This window comes from Eretmochelys imbricata, unplaced genomic scaffold, assembly GCF_965152235.1.
Source record: "Eretmochelys imbricata isolate rEreImb1 unplaced genomic scaffold, rEreImb1.hap1 Scaffold_33, whole genome shotgun sequence".
Lineage (NCBI taxonomy): Eukaryota > Metazoa > Chordata > Testudines > Cheloniidae > Eretmochelys > Eretmochelys imbricata.
The window spans coordinates 135,479-150,259 of record NW_027554345.1 but is presented as its reverse complement, the minus strand read 5'-3'; the positions used below and the strand labels follow the sequence as shown (position 1 = coordinate 150,259).

At 44.7% G+C, this 14,781-nt stretch overlaps 1 pseudogene; it reads left to right on the top strand.

Annotated features, from left to right (window-relative positions):
* Window positions 1-12,622: 12,622 nt before the first annotated feature.
* On the top strand, window positions 12,623-13,582 carry LOC144258670 (olfactory receptor 14A16-like; annotated as a pseudogene).
* The last annotated feature ends 1,199 nt before the right edge of the window (window positions 13,583-14,781 follow it).

Here is a 14,781-nt window from a genome sequence, read left to right as displayed (position 1 = left end):
CAATTTCATTCTGTGTTTCTTTATAAATATAATCAGCTGATGACATTATTGCCTGCATGAGAAAATACTGTGCACTCTGTTTATGCAGAATTGGGTATTTACACTAGGAAAAATCCAGACAAACATGACTCCGAAAAATGGAGTTACTATAGGTTTAGGCCAATGTAAATAAGATCAGAATCTATCTATCATATACTGCTACCCATCACCATACTATCTGAGCACCCTGCCCATAAAATCAGTAGCCAAAGCAAAGTCCATAGTGAGATCTCTCGCTCTTCTTGTTTGTGGGAATAAAATCTCTGATTAAGGTATAAATGCATTTGTTCTTTGTGCTTTTTGTTTGTTTGTTTGTCTGTTTTTTAGCATTTTTTTTTGGCTTAACTGGTTGGTTGGTGGTTTGTTTTGTTTCTTTGTTCCAGGAAGTTGTGGAGGTGGGAAAGCCTGGGGAGATGTTGAGTGTTTGGTTTGACAGGATTTTCAATGTTTGTCCTCTCTTGGAAGTGCCACTATGTCATCTCTTTGATGGGGTTTTCTGAGCGAGCTGAAGGTTTGCTCCCCACAATGATAAAAGGGTACAAAAGAGGTTTCTGCTTGGCTGAGTTCTTCATGAAATGATTATGTATCGACTGTTGGGGTATTATTGTATTATTAATGATGTTAGAGAAATAACAATCTGAGGTAGGCATCTTTTCTATTATTTTTACCTATTGAATATGTAAAAATGGTATCATTCTTGCTATGGTGAAAAGGGTGTTTTGAAGAGAAACTTTTTCCAGAGTTTCCTAAAGAAAACCTGACACAGGATAATGAGGTCAGATTTGTATTCCATGGAAGCCACTAGGGTTTAGCCCATCACTTCAAGGAGATCAGGATTTGGCCAATAACCTATATACACAAGGATTCAGATTTGGCTGACAGCACCCTGAAGAAAGTGAGTGTGACAGAGAGGTCAGGGTCTGATTTCCCAACTCAGCTAGACCAGCACCAATGCACTGTAGACCCAATAACATCACACGTTTACTACTGATGAGGTTCTGCCCCGAAGTCACTGGGCAGCACTCAGTAGTGACATGAACACTGGTTTAAGCTTCTTGTCTGGGGTCATTTTGTTCTAATCTTGGTGTAAGTGGAAAAGGGCCATCACTTACACTGATCTGGTGTTCCATACGCCTTCCCGTGTCGATCTACTCACATCCAAACTGAGAAAGGATCTCAGAAGCTGGCCAGTTATTAGTATTAGGATATCATCTTTGTGCATGGTTGTGTACACTTCATATATGACAGAGAAAAGCAGAGTATGTGATTAGATAGAGAGACAGACAGACAGGACCATTCCTTGTGCTAACACACAACCTCATTTTGTCATCATGATAGATTTCTATTTGATTGTGAATTATGTTAGCTAGCTAGATAATGAATAATCTATGGAAATTATTGTGCAAATTATTGTGCTTCTTTTCCTGTTAACGATTGTCTATGTCCAGATCATGATTTTCTCATAAGGACTCCTTATTAAACATTATTTAACAAAGATTTTTATGGCTATCTCTTACTCTAGCTGTCATTTACAAACAGTTCATCGTAAAATACTCAGTGTTTGACCTTTGAGCTGTTTTGACAGGATACATTTTTAACATGCTCTCTTTTGCTTCTGTGAACAAATGAAAGTATCACACTGGGAATCCTTAAAAATCAAGTTTCAGAGTAACAGCCGTGTTAGTCTGTATTCGCAAAAAGAAAAGGAGTACTTGTGGCACCTTAGAGACTAACCAATTTATTTGAGCATGAAGTGAGCTGTAGCTCATGAAAGCTCATGCTCAAATAAATTGGTTAGTCTCTAAGGTGCCACAAGTACTCCTTTTCTTTTTTCTTAAAAATCAAGGAGCCAATCCTCAGATGGTTTAAATTGTCATAGCTCAATTGAAGTCAATAGATCTCTGAGAATTTTTACCAGCTGAGGATCTGTTCCAAACACTCATGAGTATGAATTTAAAACTCACTCCCTTTGAATATTCTGTACAAAGACCCCTTCCTTCACACCGCACCCCCTCCCATACCCCGCACTCGCTCCCACACCCCAGCCCCTTGCCCCAGCCCTACATTCATGGCCACACATGCAAGTTCCCCACCCAGATGTGGCCCTCAGGCCAAAAAAATTTGCCCACCCCTGCTTTAGATTCACCGAGCAGGGCAGAAAACTCTGTGCTGATTAGATGGAATTCTAGGGGTAAATCAGCATAGCTCCATTTACTTCAAAGCAGCTTTGCTGATCTGCACCACTTGGGGACCTGCATAGTGTGTCAGTTAGAATATAGTGTAGTCAATCTGTTCCTTATGAATTACAAGTCAGAAACTGTGCATCCTTCTTGGAGAGGGTGGGAAGGTGGGATGGTTAAAGGAATGTGAAAGAGGATAGAATTTAAACAAGTAACTTGGGTCCAAGTGAAATCTATCCATTGGTTTACTGGTCTATCTATCTATTGGTGTATCTGTATTTTTACTGGTCTGCCTATGTGTCTGTCTGTCTTTCTGTTGGTCTATCTGTGAGTCTATCTGTCTAACTGAAGGGCCCTTTCGAGGCAGTCCTGACTGCTCACACAGAAACTATGAACTTTTGGGGGGTGATTCTTTCTCTTGAGACATTTATTCCCATTTTCTGGCCACATCGCGAATATGGAAATGCCAGTCAACCCACACAGGGATTTTGGAAGGACCCTCCATGAGATTTGAACTTGGTGACATGAAGAGAGAATTTGCTCCTATGACTTTTGGGGAAGATTTTCAAAGGCACATGTGGCATTCAGGCTCCCAGACACTTTAAAATATTTAGGTGCCTAACTCCCCTAGAAATCAATGGGAGTTAGCCACTCACATACCTTTGGTGATGTGGGCCACAACTCCTATTGAATGTCCTTGGGCACTGAGTCCATAACTTCCATGTGTGCCTTTGAACATCTCCTCCTTAGTTCCTGAAATGGGTCATTCCTTCACATGTTATCTAGATATTTATTGTCCCCCCACAGAGGAAATATGCAGAAGAATCAAGAAGGAGGAACCTCACTGTGGTGACTGAATTCACTCTACTGGGACTGTCCAACCACCGCGAGCTGGGGGTACCTCTGTTGTCCATCTATCTGTTATTTTACACCATTACCCTGACTGGGAACATCCTTCTCATCACCATCACCATGGACCCAGCCTTTCAACCCCCATGTATTTCTTTCTCCGGGTCTTATCCTGCTACACCTCGGTCACTGTCCCCAAGATGCTGGTGAACTTCCTCTCAGAGGACAAGAACATTTCCTACATGGGCTGTGTTGTATAAATGGATTTCCTGCTCTTCCTTGGGGCCTCTGAGTGTTTCCCTCTGGCCACCATGGAGTATGACCCTTGTCAGGGTTCCCTTCCCCACCCACTCTGAACTCTGTTGTAGAGATTTGGGGACGCACATGAAAGACCCCCTAAGCTTATATTCTACCAGCTTAGGTTAAAACTTCCCCAAGGCACAAATTCCTTCCCTTGTTCTTGGACGGTATTGCTGCCACCACCAAGTGATGTATACAAAAATTCAGGGAAGGGTCACTTGGAATCCCGATCCCCAGAAAATATCCCCCCAAACTCCTTCACCCCCCTTTCCTGGGGAGGCTTGAGAATAATATACCAACCAATTGGTTAGCAATGTGAGCACAGACCAGACCCTTTGTCTTTAGGACACTGAAAATCAATCAGGTTCTGGGACTGGCTCTGTCTGGGTCTGTGGGACTGGATCCACTACTGTTGTTGCAGATGTTGGCCTGGGGTCCGGGTCCATCACCCCATGGTCATATACAAGTTCAAATGGTGAAAACCCTAAACTAGAATGTGGTACAGCTCTGTAGGCAAAGAGCAACTGCTGCAACACTAGGTCCCAATCACTGGAGTGCTCATTTCCGAATTTATGTATCATGGCCCCCAAAGTCCCATTAAATTTCTCCACCAGGCTATTTGTTTGATGGTGGTAAGGAGTGGCAACCAAGTGATTTACCCCATGAGCTTTCCAAAGGTTTATCATAGTTCCTGCCAGGAAATTAGTCCCTGCATCTGTGAGGACGTCAGAGTGCCAACCTACCCTGGCAAAAATGTCTGCTAGTGCCTGGCACACACTTTTAGCCTTGATGTTGCTTACAGCTAGTGCTTCCGGCCATCGGATGGCAAAATCCTTGAAAGTCAATGTGTACTGCTTTTCTGTGGGTGTCTTTTTCGGAAAAGGATCCAGAATATCCACCGCTACTTGCTGAAATGGAACTTCAATGATGGGGAGTGGCTGGAGAGGGGCTTTGACCTGGTCTTGGGGTTTTCCCACTCTTTGGCATACCTCACAAGACCGGACATAGGTAGAAACATCCTTGCCCATTCCCTCCCAGTGGAATGACCTCCCCAAATAGTCTTTGGTCCTGTTCACCCCAGCATGGCCACTAGGATGATCGTGGGCGAAGCTCAAGAGCTTGACCCGGTACTTAGTTGGAACTACCAACTGTCTCTGAGGATGCCAGTCTTCCTGGTGTCCACCAGAAAGAGTTTCCTTGTATAAAAGTCCTCTTTCTACAACAAACCTGGACCGATTAGAAGAGCTGAGAGGAAGTGGGTTACTCAGTGCTGCTGTCCAAGCTCTCCGGAGGCTTTCATCTGTTTCCTGTTCGATCTGGAACTGTTCCCTTGATGCTGGAAACATAAGTTCCTCATTGGATTGTGGACCTAGGCTTGGTCCCTCTCGAAGCAATGTATGGGATGGGGCTGTTTCTGTTGACTGTGAACCGCTCTCCACTGGTGCACTATGTTGGGGTTCAGGCTCCGGCTGAGCCTCTTGTGTAGGGTTATGAGCTGCTGCCGGTTCCGGTTCTGGGACTGGCTCTGTCTGGGTATCTGGGACTGGATCCACTACTGCTGTTGCAGACGTTGGCATGCGGTCTGGGTCCATCACCTCTGACCAGGTCCTGGTAGAAGTTTCCGTAACAGAGCTAGGCGGGACGGCTTGCTTAGCCTGGCTGCCGGTGACCATTCCCACCCTCTTGGCTAGTTTCACATGATTGGCCAAGTCTTCCCCCAACAGCGCGGGGATGGGATAATCATCATAGACTGCAAAAGTCCACGTTCCTGACCAGCCCTTGTACTGGACAGGCAACTTGGCTGTAGGCACATTAAATGAGTTTGACTTATAGGGTTGAATTGTCACTTGGATCTCTGGATCAATTAAATTGGGGTCCACTAAGGAAGCATGGATAGCCAACACTTGTGCTCCGGTGTCCCTCCATGCGGTGACCTTCTTCCCGCCCACACTCACAGTTTCCCTCCACTCCAAGGTTATCTGGGAGGTATCTGGGCCTGAGGACCTCTGGTGTTATTCCGGTGCAATGAACTGTAATCTGTTGGGGTTCTTGGGGCAGTTGGCCTTTACATGCCCTGGCTCGTTACATTTAAAACATCGTCCAGCTGACGGGTCACTGGGGCGAGGTGGGTTGCTGGAGAACGGTGTGGCTGGATGATAAGGTGTCTGGAGTATTCCTTGGTGTGTAGTTGGGGCCTTGGGCTGCCTCCAGTAGTAGGGTGTGGTCTGAGGTTTTCCCTTCTGGTATCCGCTCCAACTGCGACCAGGGTTGTTCCTCTCTCCTCCCTCCACCCGTTTTGTTCCGGCTTGCTCCGCCTCTCTGGTGGTCTGGGACTGCTCGTATTAATCAGCATAAGAAGCAAGACTTTCTGCTGAGTCCATTTCCTTATCCCATAAGCACTGTTTTATTTCCTCCTTGGACATATTCAGGAATTGCTCCTAAGCTATCAACTCACACATTTCGTCAAAGTTAGTGACACCCCTTCCTTGCACCCATTTCTCTAACAGATCCTTCATCTGGTTTAGATAAGCCACATTACTTAGTCCAGGCCCTCTCTTAAGGGTTCGAAATTTTACTCTGTATGTTTCAGATGTAATTTGAAATTGCTTTAAAACAAATCCTTGATCTTATTATAGTCAGAAGCCTCATCAATAGGCATCTTATTGAATATGTCCAGAACTCATCCAGTTAATTTTGCGACCAATGTGGTCATCTTGTGAGCTTCAGGAATTTTAAGGAGAGTGCACAGTCTCTCAAAGGCGAGAAAATATTCAGCAATATCACTGGATTGATTATACTGTGGACATAGTCACTCCCATTTGTGGATTGCTGGAGTCGGATGGTTTGGGTTATCCAGTAGATTCTGCTCAGCCTTTGCCTTCTCCATCTCCAGTGCATGCTTCCGCTCTTTTTCCTTCTCCTCCATTTCTTTTTCCTTTGCCTGCATTGCTCTCCTGTGAGCAGCCTCTTGGTGTTTTTCTGCCTCTTTTGCTGCCTCCATAGCTCTCCTGTGGGCAGCCTCTTTGGCTGTTTCTGCCTTGGGCTCTGTCATGTTTGCCTCTCTGTTTTTAACTAACTTTACACCCGAGAGTGAGAAATAAAACAAACAAACAAAAAACTTGGCTTGTTTATATATAGGTTGTGCTGTAACCAAATACCTATGTTGTCTGATAGTGATTGTCAGCCTACAGAAAAATTCTTAAAAAAGACCCTAACACCTTTGTCTCCAGGTAAATAGACAGAAAACCCCACTAGTTGCTCTTAGGTAAAAAACAACTTCAGGTCTGTGAAGACTTGTGAATTTCCCTGCAGGAAGTTAACTACCCTGCCTTTAGGTAAAGAAAACTCCAGCTCACAAAAGACAATTCCCTTTTGTCTCTGCTCTGGCCCCCAAGCAGAGAGAAAAAAAAAACTCTAACTGCTTTCAGCTTAAAAACTGCTTTCCAACAGCTGAAAGGAAAAAAATATTTCCTTTTAAAAAATCTGTGCTTCTGGTTCAAAAAATCTCAAAATGAGTTTAAGTTAATTCCACTGCTCTGCCACCGTTTCAAGGTTCCTTCCCCACTCTGAACTCTCGAGTACAGATGTGGAGACCTGCATGAAAAACCCCCTAAGCTTATTTTTACCAGCTTAGGTTAAAACTTCCCCAAGTTACAAACTATTTTACCTTTTGCCCTTGGACTTTTTCGCTGCCACCACCAAGCGTCTAACAAATATATAATCGGGAAAAGCCCACTTGGAAACGTCTTCCCCGCCAAAATCCTCCCCAAACCATACACCCACTTTCCTGGGGAAGGCTTGATAAAAATCCTCACCAATTTGCATAGGTGAACACAGACCCAAACCCTTGGATCTTAAGAACAATGAAAAAGCAATCAGGTTCTTAAAAGAAGAATTTTAACTGAAGAAAAAGTAAAAGAATCACCTCTGTAAAATCAGGATGGTAAATACCTTACAGGGTAATCAGATTCAAAACATAGAGAATCCCTCTAGGCAAAACCTTAAGTTCCAAAAAGACACAAAAACAGGAATATACATTCCATTCAGCACAGCTTATTTTCTCAGCCATTTAAACAAAACTGAATCTAACGCATATCTAACTAGATTGCTTATTAGCCCTTTACAGGAGATCTGACCTGCATTCCTGCTCTGGTCCCGGCAAAAACAACACAGACAGAGAGAATCTATGTCTCTCCCCCACTCCAGCTTTGAAAGTATCTTGTCTCCTGAGGATGAGGTGGACGAGGCTTTCTTCCGGCAACCCGCAGAAGATACTAGATCGCACTCCCTGGTTCTCATGGGCGACTTCAATCACCCTGATATCTGCTGGGAGAGCAATAATAGCAGTGCACAGACAATCCAGGAAGTTTTTGGAAACTGTAGGGGATAATTTCCTGGTGCAAGTGCTGGAGGAACCAACTAGGGGCAGAGCTCTTCTTGACCTGCTGCTCACAAACTGGGAAGAATTAGTAGGGGAAGCAAAAGTGGATGGGAACCTGGGAGGCAGTGACCATGAGATGGTCGAGTTCAGGATCCTGACACAAGGAAGAAAGGAAAGCAGCAGAATACGGACCCTGGACTTCAGAAAAGAAGACTTTGACTCCCTCCAGGAACTGATGGGCAGGATCCCCTGGGAGAATAACATGAGGGGGAAAGGAGTCCAGGAGAGCTGGCTGTATTTTAAAGAATCCTTATTGTGCTTACAGGGACAAACCATCCCGATGTGTAGAAAGAATAGTAAATATGACAGGCGACCAGCTTGGCTTAACAGTGAAATCCTTGCTGCTCTTAAACACAAAAAAGAGGCTTACAGGAAGTGGAAGATTGGACAAATGACCAGGGATGAGTATATAAATATTGCTCGGGCATGTAGGAATGAAATCAGGAAGGCTAAATCACACCTGGAGTTGCAGCTAGCGAGGGATGTTAGGAGTAACAAGAAGAGTTTCTTCAGGTATGTTGGCAACAAGAAGAAAGCCAAGGAAAGTGTGGGCCCCTTACTGAATGAGGGAGGCAACCTAGTGACAGAGGATGTGGAAAAAGCTAATGTACTCAATGCTTTTTTTCCTCTGTCTTCACGAACAAGGTCAGCTCCCAGACTGCTGCACTGGGCGGCACAGGATGGGGAGGAGGTGGCCAGCCCTCTGTGAGGGAAGAAGTGTTTCGAGACTATTTAGAAAAACTGGACTTGCACAAGTCCATGGGGCTGGATGCGTTGCATCCGAGAGTGCTAAAGGAATTGGCGGATGTGATTGCAGAGCCATTGGCCATTATCTTTGAAAACGCATGGCGATCCGGGGAAGTCCCGGACGACTGGAAAAAGGCTAACGTAGTGCCCCTCTTTAAAAAAGGGAAGAAGGAGGATCCTGGGAACTACAGGCCGGTCAGCCTGACCTCAGTCCCCAGAAAAATCATGGAGCACGTCCTCAAGGAATCAATTCTGAAGCATTTAGACGAGAGGAAAGTGATCAGGAAGAGTCAGCATGGATTCACCAAGGGAAAGTCATGCCTGACTAATCTAATTGCCTTTTATGATGAGATAACTGGTTCTGTGGATGAAGGGAAAGCAGTGGACATGTTATTCCTCGACTTTAGCAAAGCTTTTGACACGGTCTCCCACAGTATTCTTGTCAGCAAGTTAAAGAAGTATGGGCTGGATGGATGCACTACAAGGTGGGTAGAAAGTTGGCTAGATTGTCAGGCTCAACAGGTAGCGATCAATGGCTCCATTTCTAGTTGGCAGCCGGTATCTAGCAGAGTGCCCCAAGGGTCAGTCCTGGAGCTGGTTTTGTTCAATATCTTCATAAATGATCTGGAGGATGGTGTGGATTGCACCCTCAGCAAGTTTGTGAATGACACTAAACTGGGAGGAGTGGTAGATACGCTGGAGGGTAGGGATAGGATACAGAGGGACCTAGACAAATTGGAGGATTTGGTCAAAAGAAATCTGATGAGGTTCAACAAGGACAAGTGCAGAGTTCTGCACTTAGGACGGAAGAATCCCATGCACCGCTACAGACTAGGGACCAGATGGCTAGGCAGCAGTTCTGCAGAGAAGGACCTAGGGGTGACAGTGGACGAGAAGCTGGATATGAATCAGCAGTGTGCCCTTGTTGCCAAGAAGGCCAATGGCATTTTGGGGTGCATAAGTAGGGGCATTGCCAGCAGATAGAGGGACGTGATCGTTCCCCTCTATTCGAAATTGGTGAGGCCTCATCTGGAGTACTGTGTCCAGTTTTGGGCCCCATACTACAAGAAGGATGTGGATAAATTGGAGAGAGTCCAGCGAAGGGCAACAAAAATGATTAGGGGATCTGAAACACATGACTTATGAGGAGAGGCTGAGGGAACTGGGATTGTTTAGTCTGCGGAAGAGAAGAATGAGGGGGGATTTGATAGCTGCTTTTAACTACCTGAAAGGTGGATCCAAAGAGGATGGATCTAGACTATTCTCAGTCATAGCAGATGACAGGACAAGGAGTAATGGTCTCAAGTTGCAGATGGGGAGATTTAGGTTGGATATTAGGAAAAACTTTTTCACTAGGAGGGTGGTGAAACAGTGGAATGCTTTACCTAGGGTGGTGGTGGAATCCCCTTCCTTAGAAGATTTTAAGGTCAGGCTTGACAAAGCCCTGGCTGGGATGATTTAGTTGGGATTGGTCCTGCTCTGGGCAGGGGGTTGGACTAGATGACCTCCAGAGGTCCCTTCCAACTCTGATGTTCTATGATTCTATGATTCCTCATTGGTCATTTTGGTCAGGTGCCAGCAAGGTTATCCTAGCTTCTTAACCCTTTACAGGTGAAAGGGTTTTTCCTCTGGCCAGGTGGGATTTTAAAGGTGTTGACCCTTCCCTTTATATTTATGACAGCTGCCTTTTGGGATGTACAATAGCATCTAAGCAGGTTAAGCTACTCACTCCTACTGAATGACCATGGGACTTAGGCACCGAGCTCATTTCGGAGCATTGATAAATCCCCATAGGTGCCTGTCTCCATCTTTGTAATCCTGGCCCACAGATAACACAGAAGCTGGGCTGGAATCAGGGAATGCTGGGGGAGATCATAGGCCCCATGCTATGTGAGAGTTGGACTAGAGGGACAGAATGGCTCTTTTGCCTTCATCAGCTAGGCATCTCTGCACTTGCTTCTGGGCCTCTGCTGCTGAGCTGTGCAGGGCTCCAGGGAGTGAGTCCCACCCACCCTTAGGAAATAGACATGAATAAATTACCTTCCTGCAGCATCAGACCTTTAATGCCAGTGATGCTCAACGCCAGCTACACACAGCTCATCTGCAGAGAGCAACAGGTTTGAGTCTAGTTCTGGCAGTGCAGTCTGAAAATGAAGGGGGAAAGAATTCTCAGATGCATGTGCTTTTTGCTTCTAGATTCTGGTACATAGATAGATATTGACCAAAGAATCGTAGTGCTGGATGACTGATTGGATCATACATTGGGGAAAAAATCCACAAAGATCAGCACAGTAAGTTTGCTTTTTCAATTAACTGGGTTTGGGGATGAACATAGAGGGAAAATTAAGAGGATAAATATGAATTACAATCTGAACTCGTTAAGACTTTTACTCTCAAATTAATCAGATGCCTACTGCTGATTGGAATTTTTCCACCTTTCAGGAAAATTTTGAGTTTTCACTGAAAACCCAAAATCCATCCCACCCCCCGCCTTAGTTTTTGGCAAATGAAAACTTTCTGCTGAAAAGTGGATTTTTTTAATCGAAAAAACAAAAATGTTTGGGTTTTGAGTTTTCAGTTTCTTTAGTGAACAATCCAAAAATGTTTAGAGAAAAGCAGACAGATTCTGAGATTTGTTGTTGTTTAGCTGAAAACCCAGTCTTGATTAAAAAGAACACAGCTGAAAATTTCCAACCAGCCTTAAACTTCAAATAGATTGGAGAACATTAATATTGCCTGATAAACCCTTAATTTCAAACCATTTATTCTATTGCATCTGTGTGATTACTCTTTCAAAGGGATAGTTGCGAGGAGGTAACAACTGAATAAGCGGTAAAGTTGACAGCTCACAGACTCTGTTTTATACAGACTAGCCCCTTTAAACCCTGAGTTAGAGCTGAGCCAAGCAGACAACCCCTGTCTATCCTGACCCGTTCAAGGAGAGACAGGAGCTCACTGCGAATAGAAGTCAGAGCTCCTGTCCTAGCTTCACACTGCTGCTGGCTGAGTATACTCGGTGTCAATGGGTGTGCAGACTTACACATAACGAGACATGGGGCTATGTTTCCACAGGTATTTTGGCACCTAGTGGGACTTTCAGAAGCACCTAGGAGCTTATAACTCGTTGATTTCAAGGGGTGTTGAGGGCCTTTAAAAATCTGCCCCACAGCCCCTCTACGAAAGCCCTTACAGTCCTAGTAGAGACAGCAGAGAAATGGAGGGAAGGGAAACTGAGGCAGAAAGAGGTGAAATGACTGAGCTCCTGTCGTATTTTCACACTGCTGCCAAAGGCATTTTGGCACCTAGTGGGATTTTCAGAAGCACTTAGGAGCTTATAACTTGTTGATTTCAAGGGGTGTTGAGGGCCCTGATGCTTTTGAGAATCCCACTAGGTGCATCAATACCTTTAAAAATCTGCCCCACGTCCCCTCTCCAAAAGCCCTTACAGTCCTAGTAGACATGGCAGAAAGAGGGGAAATGACTGGCCCAAGGTCACACAGCAGGTCACTGTCAGAGACAAGAGTAGAGCCCAAGTGTCCTGGCAACCCCTGCACCGCACAGCACAGAGTAAATGATACAACATAGTGATGATGGAGGGATGCTGCTAGTCCATTGTAACACGCAGGCCAAAGTGCAGCTGGGAGTTGGTGCCATAAATCAATTTGGAAGCAGGCAGCTGGCCGTCTAGGCACAGAGCTTGGGGTAGAAAAATCAGAGCTGAGCTGCTACTTATGATGCAGGGTGAGTGTACGTGGGAATCAGGCTGCGTTTAACAAGCCACATCGTGGGCCAAATCATCAGCTAGGGTAAAGTAACGAAGCTCCATTGACTTTAAAGGATCTGACCCAATTTACAATAGTGTGATAACATGACTGACTGATTGTCAGAGGTGAGGAGCACTGCCAACACCTACTCATTGTAAGTGACGAGTTCTGTGCACCTTTGACATTCATATAATGAGATATTAGAGAAAGGGGAATCAGGGCAATTCCCTCTGTTGCTCTAATCCTGACCATGGTCCTTCTCATTCCCCCAGCAGCCATCACACAGTGCACTGAGGAAGAAAATGTCCAACCAAACCACCATGACCGAATTCCTTCTCCTGGGGTTCTCTGATGTTCCAGAACTGCAGATTTTATGCTTTGTGGTGTTTCTAGTGCTTTACCTGATATCCCTACTGGGGAACCTTCTCATCATCACAGCCATAGCCCTAGACCGCCACCTTCACACCCCCATGTACTTCTTCCTGATGAATCTGTCCATCCTAGACCTTGGCTCCATCTCTGCCACCATCCCCAAATCCATGGCTAACTCCCTCATGACCACAAGATCGATTTCTTATGCTGGATGTGTTGCCCAAGTCTTTCTCGTCGTCTTCTTCACTTCAGCAGATTTTGCCATACTGACCATCATGGCGTACGACCGATACACTGCCATCTGCCAACCACTGCACTATGAGACAGTGATGAACAGAAGAGCTTGTGTCCAAATGGCAGCCAGTGCCTGGATCAGTGTTCTTCTCTACTCTGCAGTGCACACTGGAAACACCTTTGCAATATCCTTCTGTGGAGGGAACATGGTGGATCAGTTCTTCTGTGAAGTCCCCCAGCTACTCAAGCTTGCTTGCTCTGATTCAGAAATCAGTGAAGTTAGGTTTCTCATCTTTAGTGTGTGCTTAGCCTCAAGCTGCTTTATTTTCATAATTGTATCATATGTTCAGATCTTCACCACAGTGCTGAGAATCCCCCCTGAGCAGGGCAGGCATTAAGCCTTCTCCACCTGCCTCCCTCACCTCATTGTGGTCTCCTTGTTTATTTGCACGGGGAGCTTTACCTACTTGAAACCCATCTCCAGCTCTACCTCAGGTCTGGATCTCGTGATGGCTGTTCTCTATTCTGTGTTGCCACCAATGATGAATCCAATCTTCTACGGCATGAGGAACAAGGAGCTCAAAGGTGCATTGAGTAAACTGATAGTTTGGAGGTTATTCTCTAAGAATAAAATGTCCTTATTTCTTCTTCAGTAACAATTTCATTTTGTCTTTCTTTATAAATATAATTATCTGATGACATTATCACCTGCATGAGAAAATACTGTGCACTCTGTTTATGCAGAATTGGGTATTTACACTAGGAAAAATCCAGACAAACATGACTCAGAAAAATGGGGTTACTATAGGTTTAGACCAATGTAAATAGGATCGGAATCTATCTATCATATACTGCTACCCATCACCATACTATCTGAGCACTTTGCCCATAAAATCAGTAGCCAAAGCAAAGTCCGTAGTGAGATCTCTGGCTCTTCCTGTTTTGGGGGATAAAATCTCTGATTGAGGTATCAATGCATTTGTTCTTTGTGCTTGTTGTTTGTTTGTTTGTTTGTCAGATTTTTAGCATTTTTTTTTTGGCTTAACTGGTTGGTTGGTGGTTTGTTTTGTTTCTTTGTTCCAGGAGGTTGTGGAGGTGAGAAAGCCTGGGGAGATGGTGAGTGTTTGGTTTGACAGAATTTTCAATGTTTGTCCTCCCTTGGAAGTGCCACTATGTCATCTCTTTGATGGGGTTCTCTGAGCGAGCTGAAGGTTTGCTCCCCACAATGATAAAAGGGTGCAAAAGAGGTTTCTGCTTGGCTGAGTTCCTGATGAAATGATTATGTATCGACTGTTGGGGTATTATTGTATTATTAATGATGTTAGAGAAATAACAATCTGAGGTAGGCATCTTTTCTATTATTTTTACCTATTGAATATGTAAAAACGGTGTCATTCTTGCTATGGTGAAAAGGGTGTTTTGAAGAGAAACTTTTTCCAGAGTTTCCTAAAGAAAACCTGACACAGGATAATGAGGTCAGATTTGTATTCCATGGAAGCCACTAGGGTTTAGCCCATCACTTCAAGGAGATCAGGATTTGGCCAATAACCTATATACACAAGGATTCAGATTTGGCTGACAGCACCCTGAAGAAAGTGAGTGTGACAGAGAGGTCAGGGTCTGATTTCCCAACTCAGCTAGACCAGCACCAATGCAGAGTAGACCCAATGACATCACACGTTTACTACTGATGCGGTTCTGGCCCAAAGTCACTGGGCAGCACTCAGTAGTGACATGAACACTGGTGTAAGCTTCTTGTCTGGGGTCATTTTGTTCTAATCTTGGTGTAGATGGAAAAGTGCCATCACTTACACTGATCTGGTGTTCCATACGCCTTCCCATGTCGATCTACTCA